The sequence below is a fragment of the Halyomorpha halys genome, unplaced genomic scaffold (genome assembly GCF_000696795.3).
Source record: "Halyomorpha halys isolate HHAL.00 unplaced genomic scaffold, Hhal_1.1 Scaffold1040.1, whole genome shotgun sequence".
In the NCBI taxonomy this organism is placed as follows: domain Eukaryota; kingdom Metazoa; phylum Arthropoda; class Insecta; order Hemiptera; family Pentatomidae; genus Halyomorpha; species Halyomorpha halys.
In genome coordinates this window covers 511,178-525,182 of record NW_027112448.1, presented here as the reverse complement: position 1 = coordinate 525,182, position 14,005 = coordinate 511,178, and the positions used below count along the sequence as shown (strand labels likewise).

Sequence of the window (14,005 nt, the reverse complement as noted above, 5' to 3'; positions counted from 1 at the left end):
GCTTATAGATGTACTTCGGTAAAAATGTAAATGAAAAACAAAAAAAAATGAACCACAAAAGGTATCTCATAAATCATAAAGGTTAGGATAAGTTACACAAGAAACTGATAAAAAAAAAAAAAAAACCTAAATCTAAAACTCAATAAAAAAAAGTAAAGAAAGAAAGAATACACTCAAGATACAACATGACTGTGTCAACTAACCCCTGGGTTGGAGATAGTTGGCATAACATGACTTTAAATTCTCCTGAGAACTCAGCATTTTGCATTAAGATCTGAAAAAAATATGATGACAAAACCTTTTCAATTTAGTATGTAAATAGCATTTGTTCTTGTCAACCACAATTCGCACGAAAAATCAAAATCTGATGCTTGTTAGCAAAAGTTTCGATCTCTCTTGATTTTTTACAGATCGAAGAGAATTTATATATTCTTTTCTAATGAATGAATAGCATTAAAAAAATCACTCATCGGTAGTATTTTTATTATAGTTTTATTTTTCAAAGAAAGTTCCCTTGTAATTTGTCAATCATTAACTTAAAATTAAAAATAGAAACAAATATTTAATTTTTAAGTTCTGGAAATTGTACATTTATCCTCTAATGGTCGCCGATAGAGGGTCAAAGAGAAAGTAGAAAGTAACTAAAGACAAGTACACACCTTCCGAAGACTGCCGGACCTGTTCCATCGCCTACACATCTTTGCTACTTCATACAAATGGTCTATCAGTTGCGAACCTTTTCTGGTCACCAGCCATGTCCTTTGTCGTGTGATCCTGGCTCAGTCTAATTCGGTTACGTACTACCCTCTTCGAGTGTGGACATCGACACGAACGCTTTCGAATAGATTTAGAATTGTTCTTCCAGTGCAAGCCAAAACAAAAAAAATAAAGCATGTGCTGAAATATGTATGGTTGCACGAGTACATTCAAATATGCTGAGATTTATGTATCTGCTTTCAAATTATATAAACGTAGAGAGAGTACACTGTCGGAGACTACGTACAAATTTACTCAAAGTTACAATATTGAACCCGGAACATTAGTAAATAAATTAGTGCGTAGTGACATATATTTTTATATTATACTAAGTCGAATATGAGAAAGAAGAAGGATTTATGATCTCTATAACCACCCATATTAGTTAGACGAAGGGCTCATCCATTCATTGTTTTCGTATTGTTGTCAACAAAGTTTATTGTGAATTCCACGACACACAAACAGGGACAAATCTAATGGTATTTTTTTTGTTTCTTTTTTTTCTAAGTAAAGATGGGATAATATATCAGGCTATCCACAAATTACATGGTTGGCCTTTCAGCGGTATTTTTCCCCATTCTCTGAACCATTTCGAACTGGCTATTCTTCCTATCATGTGAGTATTTAATGCATTTAGTTTAAGATTCAAGGTTTTTTGTTAGTTACCCTGGTCATTTATGGAAAATTAAGGAATGAAAATACAGTTAAAAAAACAAAAATCACATTGCCCGATTTATATCCATACCGTACTTGAGGCAGTAAAGCTCACTCCATTATAACAGTCACAGTGACACAATTACGCTTGGATGGGGTTTCGCAAGGAGAGCTCTTTAGTAGCTTTCTGTGTCGTGGAGATGTCAATGCCAACTCGTTTGTCTTAATGCAGGTTCATAATATTACCTCAAGGATATGGCGTCTGCGCTGACAAATTAGGCGGTTCAAAGTTCAACCTTTGCATTTTAATGTAATGGCTTATCGTCTCTTATTGTCCAAGAAAAACTATGCAACCGGTAAAATGTTTAGGATCACCGAAATGTTTTGGAAACTTAATACATTTCGTAATAAATTGTAAATTACAGACACAACTAGTGAATTGAAATCTAATAAACCACCATTTATTTTTTTATTTATTCAGTTAAAAATCATCCTTTTTTTATGTATATATTTTTAATATTTATTGCTTTATATATGTCAAAAAATAAACAATACGATTGAATAGATATTATCTATTATATTATGTGTGTATATATTACTTGTTTATATCTTTATTTATAATTATATTTTTATTTTATTTTATGAATGTTAAAGAAAAATAAAAGGAAGAGGAAAGATGTATTGGGTTAAGACAGGAAATGCGAAAAAAAGAAGAAGAAAGATTAATAAAAAATATAGTATAGAAAGAAAAAATTAGAAGCAGAAATGATAATAATTTAAGAAATAGGCTGAGTATCTAGCTTGACAGAGCGATGAAAAAAACTATATATCTTGTTACTTAATATATATTGAAACGGAAAATACAAATAAAGTTTAAAATATGTAGATCACGATAGAATTTCTCAATTATTATCTCAACAGTTATTACACAATAGAGCAGAAGAAGTAACTTTTTAGATGGAACTAATTCCTAAAAAGCCAAAGGATGAATTTTTTGTTGGTTGTTAGTTTCTTTTTTGTTGACATACTAAAAGTCTAGACAAATTTTAGCCTATAAAATGAGTTTTTTTACTGCCATTTTGATTTTTTTTTTATATCAATAAAAAAAATGTGCAGCATCACTTAAGAGACAATTTCAAGTCGAAAATGAATATGTTACTTTTTTTTTTTTTTAACGAAGAAAAAGTAACGAAATGATAGTCATAAAATTAAAAATAACAATGTTTGTAAACTTCGATCAACCATCGATCTTCACAGTTCTAACCAGAGCCATTGTAAACACAAATCAGTTGTTAAGTTTATGGCCCTGATTCGTCAAGCCTCTAGGTTTATGTTCTTAAAACAATCTTTTTAATTTGTCAAGATTGATTTCGTTTGCTCTGATGCCTATCCATTTACCATTATTGATTTAAACAAAATCAACAAAGTCAAATATTTACAAAAAAAACAATCAAATAACATTAAATTATTAAAATTATCTAAGTGACGACCAATATTTAGAAACTTTATCTTTATTTTATGTTAGAAAGTTTTTTTTTTTTTTACGAAAGCCAGTGAAAGCAAATATTTTACAATAATATTTCTTATTTAGAAACCAAACCTCGGGCATTCTCTTGTGAACACATTTTTGTAACAGAACTTTCAAATCTTACCAATTAACATAGTCACACAGACGTTCATTCTGTTTAACAAAAAAACTATAAATAAAAATATCTAATTAAAACACAGCCCTTAGAAGATTAATATATATTTTCTAGCGGCCTATTTACTTTGAAAAGAGTTCATAGCATTATTGGAAGTTATGCGCTGAGATTTCTCATAAGGTTCAGCGGTTCCGAACCAATTAGAATGAAGCGAAGAATGCTGCTACAAGTAATCGTTTGTATACTAAGCAATACATAAACTGTCCAACCATTGATGGAAATAATAATAACTCATTCATATTCATGAATATTGACCAGAGCTAATAAAATAAATTATAAGTTATTATAATATCTGCACTAAAAGGAACATAAATTTTAAAGGCAATTACATTCGATCTCTATAGAACGGAAAGGCTAAACTAACAGTACAACCTCCTGAAATTCGTTGTTATTTTTTTGTCGATTGTATTAGTCCTAACTAATGAGTTATTTTTTCTAGCATTAAAACTTTCGGGTGGGAATACTTTTCATATTTATAATTATGAATAAATGGTTTGTTATATGGTGTGGTGTTTTACACTGTTGATAATCTTATAGAAAAAATAAATGTTAATGTTTTTAAATTTTAAATAAAGAGGTTTTGAACTTTAAATAAAGAAAATGACCTGGGAAGAATAGCCTGCAAATAGAAATTATAAATTAATGTGAGAAGGATTTTTGTATTGAAGATGTCCCTGAAGATGGCTAGAAAGGCCGAAACGTTGGACTAATGAATAAATAAAGTGTTGAGACGGATTTGGGTATAAAATTGATTTATTTAATAAATATAAATATCGTTAGCCATCAAACATACTCAAATATCTGTCATGATAACATCTCAATAAATAAATATTTCAATTTTTATTGGAAATTAAATTCTTGAACGATTTTTTTTTCTAGAAATCACCGATATAAACCGATTTTAAAATTAGATTATCTGTGTTAATTCCTTATTGAAAATAACTGTTCCCATTGGAATTTTCAGATTTAAGTGCGCTGGGCAAGATCTAACATAGGTTACTAATTCAACTTCACTACCATAAGAAACTTTTGTCACTATAGCTAAGAACTACCAAGTTTCACTTCGATGTTCTCAAAACTCGTGAAGTCATTAACATCCTTATTCTTCACTTTAGTCCTCCTTAGACTTCACGAGTTTTGAGAACATGGAAATGAAACTTGGTAGTTCTTATATATATTAAAGATATTTTCTTTTTGTATTTCATCATTGATTTGAAAAATTATGGTCCAAATAAATTAACCGAATTATGAACTGAGGAACCAACCAATTGTCTTTATTTATCTATCATGGCATTTGAACAATTGTAACTAGTTTCTAAATTAAAACCATAAATAATGTAAATTAATTGAATTCGTAAACAATATTGCATAAGCACAGCGGATCATAATTTAAGAATGTTTTCCCTGCCATTTTTTTTTTTTATAACAAGCACATATTTATGTCCTAAAAATCTTAGAGCTGTGTAATAAACAAAAAAAAAATTATTGTATGTGGTTTTTCGTAATTAGAACTATTTTTACAAAATTTTATAGATACATTCCTCTATTGGGTCATTAGGACCAAAATCGACCGAAATTGTTGGAAGAAAATTAGTTATTTTCTATTATACTATGTATAACTGTAATATACAATCAATATGTTTTTCTAATGAACTATAAAAAAAAAGAAAGATAGCAAATCTATAAAGTAGTAATAATTTCAAGGATATTGCATAACATTAAAGTCATGATTCGAAATGATCGCAAGGATTATAAATGTGCGATAAAGAGTGATTTACGATTTGATCTCAGACCACATCTTTATGGAGCCTTACGAAATACATGAGGCATCGACATTTCAATATTATGATATACATATACTGCTTTTTTTAACGACTGAGATTCAAGCAGTAAAAGAAAAGGTTTCTAAACAGGGTTTGATAGAGAATTAAGATTGCAAAAAAATTGTAGATTAGTATTTTAATAGCTGATAAAAAAATATTGGAATTATAACTGGATATTGGAAAATAAAAAATGAATACAGTGGTAAACAAATGAATATCAAATAGGAATGATAAGTAGAACATTAGTGGTAGTGGTTTGTGAAGATCATCACTATTTCCTAAATGAAAGGATATATTAGAGTAACTAAGACTACCGACTTAATTCAGTGTTTTTTACAGCAGGGCAGATATGAAGATTTCTTGTCTATTATTGCCGACTGAAGTGTAGTACAGTGTACTGAATAGTACAGAAGCCAGATGTATAGAATCCGTCTCATTAAACATATGTTCTACAACTCTTACTATTTTGATAATCTATTAATTAAAGTAACGAATTATCTCTTTTTTTCGCTTAAAGCAACTAAACAGTGCATACTATTGAAAAAGCCGAAGCAAAGAAATCGATCAACATTAATTTCCGCAATCGAATGTGTACTTGCTACATAAACATAACTTGCTAAATCTTCGTAAACCAAAAATGATTTTATTGTTTTAAAATTTTGCCAAAAAATGAGATTTGGTACTACCTATTAATCCAACCTTGACACGGGAATGCATTTATGACAGTACTTCAACGGTTACTAAGAAGCTAATAGTAGGTTTGATAAGGTAACGAATTATAAATTTTTGTGTAAAAGTTATAATGAAACAAATAAAAGTACATTCAATTTTGCATCGATCGATAAATGAATAATTTAGTCAAATGTTATGGTCGTAAAAAAAAAAACTTGTTCTGATTTTACATGGACAGCAAATTTTTTGACTGAACAGATTTAGGTAAAATTTTAAACATGTTTAGTAAAAAATTAATTAAAAAGTTTTAATTTTCTAAAAAGAGAAAACCTTTAATTGTATTGTTCTAATAACCCTCTAATATTTTCTGATAACCTTTCTTGTATATTGTAAAGCTACTGGGGATGTATTTATCAGCAATGTGAAGTAAGCCATCAATATATGAATCCAAATTTACCACCGAAATGCGGTCCTAAAACGTTCACAAAGTAACTAATTAGAAATATAAGATCTTTCTTTCGGGGTTACACCTAAAAATCTTAAACTCTGCTTCCTTTTGGAAAAGCTTTAATAAAACCAATTAAATAAAATTAAATCATACGTCGAATAAGTATTATGTAATAATTCGGTGAGGTAGGATTGTCGTAAACCGTCAGTTCTGATATTTACTTCAGCGGACTAGGATTGGAGCACAAGAAACAATCCGAGTGGTTGATAAATGACCATGTCAGTTGACTAAAGTTATGGTAATCGTTAAACGCAAAATTTAATACTGTTGAATATGTTATTTTCACTAGGATGCGCCAATAGGATCAGGAGCTATAAACAAAAAAATGCCTCATTAGTTACTTTATTAAATAAAGTAATTAATAAGCCAATTAATTATTAAGAATTTTAGAACCATTAGAAATGTATGTTCTAGAGACTAGGTTCTATTGTAAACTGGATTATTTTTCTTAAATATGCTGATATTTCTGAGTAGTATCCCCAGAGCTTTCGTGTATGCTTGAAAATTTATAGAGATGGACCAGACAGGTTTCTTTAGTTATTTATTATTATAACGTAGGAGTGTTACTGCAGTGCCGGGTCTTCTAAAACCATCTAGTTTTTGTATTTAATACACTGCATCTAGCTTTAGGCTAATTTGCCACAAACGTACAAATAGGGCCGAGGTTTTCCACAAAAAGCTCATGGCACGTCTAAAATATCCGATCATATTAGGGAAGTTTCTAGAACACAAAAGCAGGCTTAGAGAATATTAAATTAGTATTGCATTTATAGTTAAAGCGAAATAAAGAGAATTGGAGATGTAAAAAATCGATTAAGTTTGTAAGAGTTGAGCATAGCGAGGAATAACCCCATATTCGGTGAGTTTTCTTTCTTTTACCTTAATTTGGCCAGTGATATTTGTTACGATCAATCCCCACTACCATCGAATCAGTAATCATCGACCGAATCAGTCTCTACTTGATCGGCATATTACAAGAACAGAGAGCACCATACCACAGCATGAAACAGAACGAATGCTCACCGAAAAGCGCTCCAGGGTCCGAAATTCATTCCCACAAAAGGCTACCAATAGCCTCTTACAATTCAGGCCATTAAGATACAGCAGTTTGTGCAATAGCTGCAAAGAGTCGTGCCAGAAATTTCGCAACGACCTAAATGCAAGAAAGAAGAGAACTGGAGGCGATAACCGAGTTTAAAAAGCGGTTCCAAATTAAAGGTTGTCCGATTCGGGTTAAATTATTTTTTAAAGAGCCCGTAGCAAGTGTCGGTGCTATACTTGGGTACGCTGCCAGCTCTGTATTTAAGTCCATGTACAGTTAGAGGTATGGTTATTTCGTAATGGTATGCTTAAAGGTTAGCTTAAATGTTTACATGATTAATGAGTAGGGTTACCCTGTGCATATTAATAAGGAATAAAAAGAAAAAAACAATTTATTTTCATGTGTGGGATATTAAGGCACAGTATTTTAGAAGCGAGAAACGTTCAGATTAAAATGTTACGCTCAAATCGCAACCTTGCTTTATTAGCTAAAAAATGACTTTTCAAAAACTTATGACTGAGAATATTAATAAATAAATCGTTTCAGTATAAATTGATTAAGACGGACAATGTGATATGGAATATTATACAAACGATATATCATATAATATAGGTAAATATATAATATTAATTTTTATTAAATCTAGAGAATATTAAATTAAAGATGAAATAATATTCCCGGCGATCATTCACAATAATATTGTTTTGTTTAAAAAATACATCTAATTAAATAATTAAATTCTGTGTATCTTCAGATAAAAACCTTAGGAGAGATTGCTCATTAGTATAAATATTGATAATTAAATACTGAATATTAAGTTTATCAATTTCTAGCACATGCTATAGAAATTAAAAAAATTAAATCTGTACCACTACAACCAATGAAGGGTCTGAGGTGCAGTACATTGTAAGGAAGTACTGATACTAGACCAATGGTTGTGCAAGGAGGTGATTTAGTCAGAATCACGCTCAGCCGCAAGATTTTTAATTATACTTAATGAGGCTGGCTGGACCCAGGAAGGCTTCTGTACCCACAGGGCTGACTCACAGCAACAGTGAAATAGAAAATAATTATATACCACAGCCAGAGTCAAACCCGAGTCCTTAGGATTAGTAGCACAATGCCTTACTATAGAGCTACGCACCTCCTACACATCGTATGAAATACCATCAAAATATTTCTCCAAAAATATAGTAATAAATCAAGATTATATTATTTTTAGGCTTAAATTAATTAATAGAGGCCAAGACTTAAATAATTTCAAAGAAACTTTTTTTTTGTATTTATAATAATTATAGTGAAGTAATAGTGGGAAGAATATATTACTAATATTTTTTTTTAATTATACTTTAATTTGTATGGATATTTAATGTTTTGGACCCATACCTGGGTCCTCTCGCTATGAATGCATAAGCGATTATTTGTTTTTATATAAAATTAACAAAAATTATTTTATTTAATGGGAAATATGAGGGTGTGACCGGCAAAACTGGCTAAATTCATTTATTCTGTAAATATTTTAGTAATAAATAAATCTTAACTTAAAAAATTAATTAAAGGACTTTGAATAAATACCGCAATGTAATAATGCGGGGGATTAATCATACTAATTTGATGTATAATTCATTGTTATTTATAACGTTTTATAGCAACTTGTTCTTAAGGATGCAATATTTAAGATTCGTATGAAAAATCTGAAAGAAAAACCTGAAATTCCAACCTAGCTGCTAAGTAACCATTTTAGGACCGCGGTTCCGAGGTAAATTTTGATTCGCATATAGTAAGATATCTCAATTTTAGGTAAAATTTCGTATTTTGGTTTACGACAGCTTAACTTTTACAACATACTACTTGACGGAATTAATAAATTAAGGTACTCATTTGACGCAAAATTTAATGCTGTTTAATTTCTTATACCTCAATTTTTTGGCAGAATGCCAACTTTATTAAACTAATTATCTAATTAGTAAGATTTTTAGAATAGAAAGAAATGTTTTTCCGTGTTAAGTGTGGTAGGTACTAATTATTAAAGTTTTTCGCATATGTATGTTCTATGGAGCTCGACCTTACATATCGGACTCCTGTGCTAACATGTCAATATGGAAACACTATTCAATAGCCAAGGCATTGAGAGCTGACATTTAGGACTGAAAGTATTTAGCAACAGTAGAATTATTCGCAACTCCATTATTTAGATAACGCTACAAAGGCTGTTTAATGCTACCGACCTATAATTGCGAAATTCGATCCAATTAAAGGAAAAAAATAAATTTCTGGCAAAGAACAGAACTGTTTCAGCAAAAGTCATAACTCCTAAATGTCAATGCCATCTGAGATCAAAGATCCGAAATTTTTTACCAGTTTTGGTGTCATACTTAATAGCTGTTTTTAGTATCTCAGGTGTTAAAAAATATATAAGCAAAAAGTAATGAGCTCATAAAATAAAATAGATTAGTTTTAGTTTATAGATAATATAATAAAAATTGATGAGTAAGGATGTACATAATTATGTATTTATGAATATATAAAATTTCATTTGAATATGCTTCGTAGATTCGATTCGAAATCAATACATATGATTCCATCATCAAATTCAAACCCACACTAGCCAACTTCCTTTTAACGTTCACAATCAATTAATTCTCAATAAATAATGGCTCTGAAAATATGGTCTTGGAAAATTTCAACGCAGAACGGAGTGTAATGGATAAGTAAATCCCAAGTTACTATATTATATGAGACAAAATATTTAATGGTAATTTTTTAAATATAGTTTATACAATCTTAGAATACAGCTAATAAAAAACAAAAATATGTCTTTATTTCTGATAATTATTATTACTACCATAAATCTCAGATAAGTTAGAGCCCATTCATGACTCTATCATTTCATTTTCTTGTCCCATATTTATAAGTCTATTTGATTGTATAACTTTTCATACCCTATAAGTCATATAACTAAAATTATCAATAAGTTCTTCATAAGTAGAAACTAGCTTTTCATTCAATAAAACGTTAACGTAACATAAAAAAAAAAACGTTTACAGGTTTTTGCAGTGAAAAACTCCATAACACAATAAAACCCGAAATACATAAAATGGGAAGTAAACATCCAAATCCTGAAAAATCGACTTTTTTAATATAAATATAATATGTATATAAAAATGGGCTTATCTTAACTTTGGAACAAAATAAACTCTCTAAATACTAGCCACAAAAAAAAAAAAATAAAAACCTTGATCGTCCATAATGAAACAGTTAAGTGGAAACTGTACTTAACTATTTTTAATTCATATAATGAAGACTCAAATATTACTCAAAAAATGCAATTTCGAGCAGAAAAACCTCATGATGTGCACATTATTCCAATATTCATTAAAACGTGAAATTTCGTCCAATGTAAAAATAGTAACACTAGAATATTCTTTTTATATATGTATATATAGTTGACCGTAAAGATTTAAATATAAGAACATGGTCATGGTTGCGATCAAAAAAAGAACAAATACTTTTAAACTATTAGTTATAGTTTAAAACTATTTGTTCTTTTTTGACCGCAACCCTGACCATCTTCATATATTTATTTATTCTTTTTTATAATTCGAATTTCTGTCCAGGTTTGGTTGAAATCGATTCTAGGGAACAAAAGGAAATTCGGTCTATATTCATAAGAGTGACATTCATTTATGTCTTAACATACAATGCTTTTTCTAAATCAAAAAAATATTTTTCACAGATGTCCTACCTTGTATTTTAGTTGGATATACAGCAACTGACACTGTTAGTTCTATTCAGGTGCTAAGATTTTTAAAAGTTTCTATTTTTCGATACTGAGGTTACTCCATGAATTTTAGTCAGCATTGAGATTGTATTAAATTTCAATACGTTTTTGACCTGCGGATGTAGAAATTTAACAAAAAAATATTTAATATGGAAAGCTCAAGGAAATTGATTAGGAACTTTCCCAATACAACCTTAAATACTATATAGTTTTTATGTAAGTGAAAATGTGGGAACGTCCAAGGCACATGAGTGAAAAGTGCGGAAGGAAAATATATCCTCATCTTGTAGACTTTTATATATACTTTTTATTCATATCCAGTGGAAAAGAAGATATCCGTTACGTTGGCAGATATCTGTCCACAATCCAGGAAGGAGGAGCACATGAATCCGCACATTCGAACACCTCAACTCCAAGAGATGGCCGACTACCATGTCATCGTAAACCCCTTGTCATTGCTTACTAGAAAATGACAACTATGTTACGAATGAAGAATAATATAGATATACACGTTTTTGCATTAGAGGTGTAAAATGAAACTACTCTATCCCAACAGTAGCCCCGCTACCCTTAAGCTCATTTGAAGTTATTCCAGAAATTATTTATAAACATAAATGTAATATAATATTCTAGCCAAATAAGAAGAATGTTTATCTAGAGTAATCGATGTTATAATATCCGTTTGAATAAAGAGATAATTCGATCTTCCAATTCATATTACTACGACGATATTTTTTAAGCGAAGAATACTATTATATGCATGATGCTATATAATAACTAGCATCAGCTAGTTAAATATACATTTACTATATCTTGCAGTATTGCATAGATAGATAGCGCCACGAAAGAGATCCTAAAAGATCTATCTAAATAAGACAAAGAATAGTTCTAACGTTCCTTTATTGTCAGTCACGTTTCATTTTTCGCCTTGCTTTATGGTTCTATTTTATTTGTTTTACTTAATACAAAACATTACATTCATTTGAACGTTGGAATAATTGTTCATTATTATTGTCTCATTTTTTAAAACCTATTATCATTAGAGAATACCACAACTGAATTATTTTTATTTTTTAAATTTTAGTATTACAGCAGTACTCAAAGGCACTAAAGCCCATTTTTCTTTCCTGTTGTGTTATTCTAACAAATACTATTATTATTATTATTATTAGGCTAAAAACATTGTGAAGCCTGAACATTTTATTTGACATAGACACCTTCTATATTCATATGATGAATATATTCTATTATAATTAAATACTTTTTGAATTCTAGAAAATTAATTTCGAAAGACATTTCAGCGGAAATGTCCATTTTTACAATAAAAGTTATTAATTTAAAAACCACTTTGAAATAAAAAAAAATAATAAACTTTTTCTATAACCTTTCCCATATGCTTAAATACTTTTTGAATTCTAGAAAAAACAAAATTGTGTTTTGGAAAAATATGAGTTAAAAAAAAAAAAGTTTGTTTGACCTGTAAATTATTTTTTAATGTTTTCTAACTAAGTAAAAATTCTTAAAGGTGAGAAAATTTTTAGAAACAAATCTGAAGAATACGCATATTATCATATCCTAGACTCTAAAAGTTAACTAAATATTAGTTGACATAAACTATTATATTGGAGAATTGGAGAAGTAAGAAGTTCCAATAGTTTAAGGCACTACTGTTTTATAGAACTCAAGGTAATGTTAAAAAATAAAAAAGTCAGCTATATATATAAGTAAATTTTATGTTATTTTTATTAATAAAATAAATAAATAATTATTATAATAATAATAAAAAATTATTAATAATAATAAATCTAACTGATTCATTATCCTACAATTTAATATAGTGATGCGACCCATCACTTCTAATAATGTTATATACTTTTATATAGTACTTTTCAATTTATGTTGATAAAATCCTTAGTAGATTCTAGCTGTTCTACTGCATACATAATAAATGTATTCTCTGAATTAATTTAAGAAGTTGTTATATAATAACTTACTTCAATAATCTTAATTATTCTATAATTTATATTATATATTATAAATATAATATATATATTTATATGAGTTATATTGTATATTATAATTTATATATAATAACTATTATAGAACCAAAAAAGTATATAATGTACGGTATATCACAATCTCGAAAAAAAAGGAACAGATCTCCACTTGTGAGATTGTGACACAAATCTCACAAGAGGAGATCCTAACACACACAAAAAAATGACAATCCTTCCCGACCAGACCTGCCCCAGTAAGACCCCCAGGGAGCGAGTTCCTATATCACTTTTGAAATATCTGCTTAAAACAGGAACGAGAGACTGTAAGATAGTTAAACCGAATAATATTTTAAAAACGCCTGTAATTGGAAAACGGCGTAGTATAATACTACAACTAAATCCTGATACTAAGCAAATTATATAAACGAGGCTTAGAGCTACTAAAGGAAGAAAGGAACCAAGAAGATGTTTCTGGGTTATTCGGTTGGGTCTCCGCCATTAGCAAGCAGTTTCTTCCCGTCCCCTCACTTGTCATGTTTTCCGAAATGAAAACTCCCACCCATTGTACTGTGACACTGTTCTCATTGTTATATCATGCACTGCTAGGCCAATTATTGAAAATGCAGACACGGACGAAGAATGATACTCCCCTTATCTAACCGGAAATATTACATATTAAGACTCCGGAAATATTAACAATAACCCTCACAAGTGAGCTTGGTTATAAATTATTTCTTCGGGATATTGTCTAGATTGAAATATAATTTTTATAATCTCAAGAAAAACTCAATAATCAAAAAATTAAACATTTTGGCCTAAAATTTTCTGCTTCTAAGGAGCCCTTGATGTCTAAAAAATAACAATAGCTTTAACGCGACTCAACCAATCTACACGAAACTTGGAAGTGGTTTTGGGCTGTATAAACTACACTAAATGACATACATCAGACCTAATTAATCAAATTAGAACCAGAGGTATAAAATAAAACGTTGGAAAAGATTTTTTTTATTTCAAACCAATCCAGTAATTCAAAAAGTTTATTTCCGACAAACATTCCAACTATATTTTA

The 14,005-nt window shown here is 29.4% G+C and overlaps 1 protein-coding gene across 1 annotated transcript in view; it reads right to left on the bottom strand.

Annotated features, from left to right (window-relative positions):
• LOC106688015 (cadherin-99C) overlaps window positions 1-14,005 on the bottom strand; it is a gene marked incomplete at its 3' end in the record, with an annotated part of 245,476 nt that overhangs the window by 68,869 nt on the left and 162,602 nt on the right.